The 6,000-nt window shown below is 42.8% G+C and overlaps 1 long non-coding RNA gene across 2 annotated transcripts in view; it reads right to left on the bottom strand.

Moving 5' to 3' along the window:
• Positions 1–397: 397 nt before the first annotated feature.
• Positions 398–6,000, bottom strand: part of LOC103351253 (uncharacterized) — a 338,339-nt gene continuing 332,736 nt past the window's right edge. For both annotated transcript variants that reach the window (XR_016217333.1, XR_016217335.1), the window contains one exon: positions 398–480. This is a non-coding gene — a long non-coding RNA (uncharacterized LOC103351253). The remainder of the gene's footprint in view (positions 481–6,000) is intronic.

The raw sequence follows: 6,000 nt of genomic DNA, 5'->3' as shown, positions 1-6,000 counted from the left end.
TCCTTCCTCTTATCCTCCTTCCTCCAAAAACATTTTGATAGAGGTCGAATCTCAGGCACAGAAAGTTATTTTCCTGAAGTCACTCAGCTGACTTATAGCAAACCTGACATTTGAATCTGATTCTTGATTTACGGGTTACCTTATCCCCACTCTCTCTCACGTCCCTCTTAGATATAAGCTGTTGGAACAACAACGGAGAATCGGACAAGACTTACTGAGAACCACAATTTAATGAAATTGGGCAGGAAGTGAGAATGCCGCGGACGAGCGCCTCTCAAGCTATGCTGAGCACAAGAATCACTCAAGGATCTTGTCCAAAAGTAGTTTCGATTCGCAAGTTTGGGACAGGGCTCGAGAGCTGCATTTCTCGCAAAGTCCCAGGTGATGCTAACATTACCTTGTCTTGAGCCGCGGGGATGGAAAGGCTAGATACAGCTGAGTCCAGAAGAATGCAGACTTTAATATTTTAGCCATTGTTCACTGGCGAGGGAACAACAACAACATTAGTTTTTCACAGAGTAAGTTTTTCTTCACTAAATGCAGTTGTATTTTCCCCTTTCCCTCTGAGCTCTCAACTCTGGATCTGGGTCTCTCTCACTCAGTATGGCCATGAAATACAGGAAATATCCTAGACCCACACCACTGAGACATAATGGAATGGGGGCTTGCCCTGAAGTGATCTGACTCCCAAGCCACTGGCCTGCGCGGCTCTCGCCCTACTGCCTCCATCACCAAGGGGTCAAAGGTCGAGTCTTTGGAGTCCAGAGAAAACCTGGGTCAGAAGCTTAACAAAGCACTCAAGACTAGCAGCAGTTACTTAATTTGCTAGAGTTTTCATTTCCTTATCTATAAATGTCAATAATAGTAACACTGCTCTCACTGGGTGTTTGTTCAATTAAATGAAATGTGCACAGGCATAAAGTGCTGGGGCAGGGGTGGCACTGTGTCCTAAGGGGCTAAGCCTAGGACTGCAGCACCAGCATCCCTTATATGCGCTGGTTCAAGTCCCAGCTGCTCTACTTCTGACCCAGCTCCCTGTTAATGTGCCTGGGAAAGCAGCAGAGGATGGCTCAAGTGCTGGGGCCCCTGCAACCACAAGGGAGACCCAGATGAAGCTCCTGGCTCCTGACTTTGGCCTGGGCCAGCCCTGGCCATTGCAGCCATTTAAGCAGGGAACTAGTGGTTGGAAAACCGGCTTCTCCCTCTCTCTTTCTCTTTATAACTCTGTCTTTTGAATAAGTAAAATAAATGTTTAAAAACAAGTAAGTGCGAGCTTGGAAGTGAGCTTGCACCACTGGTATCCCGTATCAGAATGCCTGTTGGAATCCCAGCTGCTTTACTTCCCATCTAGCTCCTTACTAATGTGCCTGGGAAAACAGTGGAAGTTGGTCCAATGCCTGAGTACCTGCCACCCATGAAGGAGACCCTGATGGAGTGCTAGGCTCCTGGCTTCAGCCTGGTACAGCCTCAGCCAATGCAGCCATTTGGAGACTAAACCAGTAGATGGAAGATATCTCCCATGCCCCATGCCCCCCCTCCATCCCTCTCTCTGTTACTCTGCCTTTCAAGCAAATAAATCAATCAATCAATAAATAAATCTTTTTAAAAAACATAAGTGCTGAATAAAGGTAGATACTATCATTGTATCTAAATCCCATTGTAAATTTCTGACCTGGAAGGTTCCTACTGGATAAAAGCAGACAGGAAATTAAATAATTACATCTATTTTAAATTTAACATTTAAACATACTTTAAATAAGTCTAAATATGAAGTTATGAATAAAATGCCAAATAAACAATAATGAAGATATACAAAGCAGATATATCTATGAATCCATGCATATAAGGGGTCTTCAGAGAGTTCATGAAAAATGGATATCGGAAAAAAACATTTAAAAAATTTTTGCATTAAAACAAATGCTTTAATTCTATTTTCCATTAACTTTTTGAAGTCCTTTCATATATATGTTATTTTATATATTCCATGTATGCATACATATGTGTATACACATGAATACAATGATGGCTAATGCACATGTGTGTGTGAATGCTATGGGGAACCTGAAAATGGTGCGGTTAACTTTTAGGGATGTTGACAGCTAACTTTGGAGCTGAGCCTTGAAGGACTAGCTGGAGGCTGGGAAATGCATTCCAAGCTGAGGGTTACGATTGAGGAGGGAAACAGGCAGTAGGATTGTAATGAAGATCAGTGCCCCTTTGTGCCCCTCCTTACGGAGCCCTACCTAAATCATGGCCTCTGTCTAAGGACTGTGGAAAGCCAAGGGAAAGGGTTTTAAGCAGACCAGGGATGTGCTCAGATGTGTCTTAGCAGGTGTCTCTGCAGAGGGGCTGCCATAGCTGGAAACCCTTTGGTTTGCTTTCTGCTTTCTTCAGGGGTCTAAACTATTTGCAAAGCGTCATCAAACCCTGCAATCGTCTTTGAAAATTGTCTTATCTGTTGACAATGTAATGGGAAAGCAGTCCTGTGTAATTAGATATTTTCTAGTCATGTGCCTCCGTGTACTAAAATTTCACATGCAATGGTGAAGTTTGTGGCAGTTTCCTAGAAAGCAAAACACAATAAATTGTTGATCCAAAAACAGTATGAAAGGAAAAAATATCAAAGATGAAAAAAGAGAGAGAGGTGAATTCAGTTGAAATACTCTTAGTCATTTCCTATTGTTGACTATTGATTTCTTGTCCTCAGAAGTCCCGCTCCTTAGCCCAGCCCTGAAAAGAGTGAAACCTGAAAGTAGCAGGAGTGCAGAGATTGAAGGCAAAATGATGAGAGGACAAAAGGAACTTTAAACTCCTTCCTTCACCAATGGTGAATTCATGCAGATGAAGATAAGGACAAAACATTCTAAAATTAGAATCTAATGAAGCCTCTCGTATGATTTCCAAGGGGAATCACTTTATAGGCTGCAGGTTGCCCTCAGATGCTAGGTCTACCTATCTTTATTGGCCTTTGTCACAGGAATAGCATTTTAAATTCTTAATCTCTAACATATCATGCAAAAATAAAATGATGATTACAGTTCCTTTCTTCTAAGGATCTTAATCTTCCCAACATTAATTAATGAAGACTCATAACAACCTGTGAGGTTGGTAAATATTATGCTGTTTTATGGTTGGGGAAGATGATTAATAAGGAGATTAAGCAATTTACCCATAACAAGGTGAGTGTAGATATGGGAGTCAAATTTTTACCCTCTGAGATAAACATAATAATTGCTAAACCAAGATAAAAGCTTTTACTCATCTTTTTTAAATGCTTGTGCAAAACTGAGTCATAGCTTTTCACTCCCAAGTTACTCAAGAATCTAGAGATTATCTAAAACAAAAAAATGATAATTTACTTTTCTAGAAGCGAAAGTCTCATATTTACCTATACAAATGTTTTCTTCATTATTTAACAGAATCTCAGGACATAGTGTTTTGTTCCTTAATAGATTTGTAGTTACATCATAATCTTGTCAAAGAAGGCATGGAATTTGTCATTATTTAGAATACTATATATGCTAAATCCACCTTGTATTAAGATCTAGGCCTTGCAGGAGTTTCTTCATCCAATACTTTGCTGCCCCGGATGACAATAATTTCATTACACCTATTAAGATGCAGGATCTTTGGGGCCTGTGTTGTGGTGTAGCAGGTTAAAGCCCTGGCATCCCATACAAGTAGGGGTCCGAGTCCCAGCTGCTCTACTTCGGATACAGTTCCCTGCTAAAGTGCCTGGTAAAGCAGTGGAGGATGACTCAAGTGCTTGGGCCCCTGCACACACATGGCCAGAAGAAGCTCCTGGCTTCTGGCTTCAGAACAGCCCAGCTCTGGCCATTGTAGCCATCTGGGAAGTGAAACAGCAAATGGAAGACCTCTCTCTCTCTCTCTTTCTCTGTAAATTTGTCTTTCAAATAAATAAATAAAATAAATATTTTGAAAAAAAAAAAAAAGGTATAGGATCTCAGGCTGGTATTCTGCAGCAGAATAAACTGCTGCCTGTGATGATGGCATCCCAATTTGGAACACTGGTTTGAGTCCCGACTGCTCCACTTGTGATCCAGCTCCCTGCTAATGTGCCTGGGAAGGCAGCAGAAGATGGCCCAAGTGCTTGGGGCCCTGTCACTCATGGGATGGAGTTCCTGATTCCTGGCTTCCACCTGGCCAAGCCCTGACTGTCTCGGGCCATTTGGGGAGTGAACCAGCAGATGGAAATCTCTCTCTCTCTCTCTCTCTCTTGTTCTCTCTACAACTAAATCTACCTTTCAAATAAATAAAATACATTTTATATAAATAAACACATAAATGGATGTAGGGCTTTAGTGAATCTTCACTAGTAATACTGGTTATACTTTACTGATATTACTTATTATGACAGACTCTTGGTTAAAGGTTCACCGGGGCCTGTGCCATGGCTCACCTGGTTAATCCTCTGCCTGTGGCACTGGCATCCCATATGAGTGCAGGGTTCTAGAACTGGTTGCTCCTCTTCCAGTCCAGCTCTCTGCTGTGGCCCGGGAAGGCAGTGGAGGATGGCCCAAGTGCTTGGGCCCTGCACCCCATGGGAGACCAGGAGAAGCACCTGGCTCCTGCCTTCAGATCGACACAGCGCTGGCCGTGGCGGCCATTGGGGAGTGAGCCAGCGGAAGGAAGACCTTTCTCTCTGTCTCTTCTCTTTCTCTCCCTCCCTGTCTATAACACTACCTGTCAAATAAAAAAAAATCCATTATAAAATAAAAAAAATAAAAAATAAAGGTTCACCAAAATTGCATTTATCCCTTCTACTGTGAAAAAGGCACCATTCCTATTTGACAGATGAGAAAATCTGAAGATTCAACAGGTCAGGAGACTTGTCCAGTAGGGGACTGTAGAGATTGGGATCTATCCCAAGACTGTCTGATCCCAGAACTCAACTCTTAATATAGTACCTAAGCGGCTGGCGCCGCGGCTCACTAGGCTAATCCTCCGCCTTGCGGCGCCGGCACACCGGGTTCTAGTCCCGTTCGGGGCGCTGGATTCTGTCCCGGTTGCCCCTCTTCCAGGCCAGCTCTCTGCTGTGGCCAGGGAGTGAAGTGGAGGATGGCCCAAGTCCTTGGGCCCTGCACCCCATGGGAGACCAGGAGAAGCACCTGGCTCCTGCCATCGGATCAGCGCGGTGCGCAGGCCGCAGCGTGCCGGCCGCGGCGGCCATTGGAGGGTGAACCAAGGGCAAAGGAAGACTTTTCTCTCTGTCTCTCTCTCTCTCACTGTCCACTCTGCCTGTCAAAAAATAAAAAAAACTGTCCACTCTGCCTGTCAAAAAATAAAAAAATATAGTACCTAAGCACAAACACCAGCTCATTAGCATCGCTTCCTAGGGCATGATGGAAGTTCAATACATGTCTTGTTCTGTATTTCAGCTTTCATTAAAATGAAGATAAAAATATCTACATACTTTTTACTTAATCAAAATGGCAGTGGACATTGGTCAAAAACCTCTTCCATAGATAGGCCCAAATACAGATTTGTAAAAGGATTGGGAATGATTACAGAAAAGCATCAATCTTTAAAATGTCTCTCTGATCCTTGGAGTTCTCATTTTTCTATACAGAATGAGTTAAGAATGGTGTTAACTGGTATCCTCTAACTCCCCAACCACACCCCAAATCTCCCCCAGGATACATACTTGTGGGTGTTGTCAAAAGTCCATTTTCATGTCTCAAAGTCTTTTTTTCTGTCCAATATACTCAATATTAGATCTCTTTCCTTTTTTGACTTCTCTGTAAAAATGTTGGCAATCTCTGAAGCTCCATTCTCCTGACTGTGATGACATTCCAACTCTATTACTGTGTACCCCATCGGTTCCATGGGGGACTTTTCTAAGGATTGTTTGCTTTGCTGAAGGACTGGTAAATGATGTGTTTCAGAAGTGACATTTTGACTTGTGGAAGCCAGGCAATCTGGACATGGAGAGCATTTCTATAAATTCCACATGTTTTTCTGTATTTCAATGCTGTCATC

Source organism: Oryctolagus cuniculus, chromosome 12 (genome assembly GCF_051225735.1).
Source record: "Oryctolagus cuniculus isolate XC-2025 breed Fujian yellow rabbit chromosome 12, ASM5122573v1, whole genome shotgun sequence".
Lineage (NCBI taxonomy): Eukaryota > Metazoa > Chordata > Mammalia > Lagomorpha > Leporidae > Oryctolagus > Oryctolagus cuniculus.
Note: the sequence above shows the minus strand (reverse complement) of the source record. Positions and strands in the feature narration are given on the sequence as shown.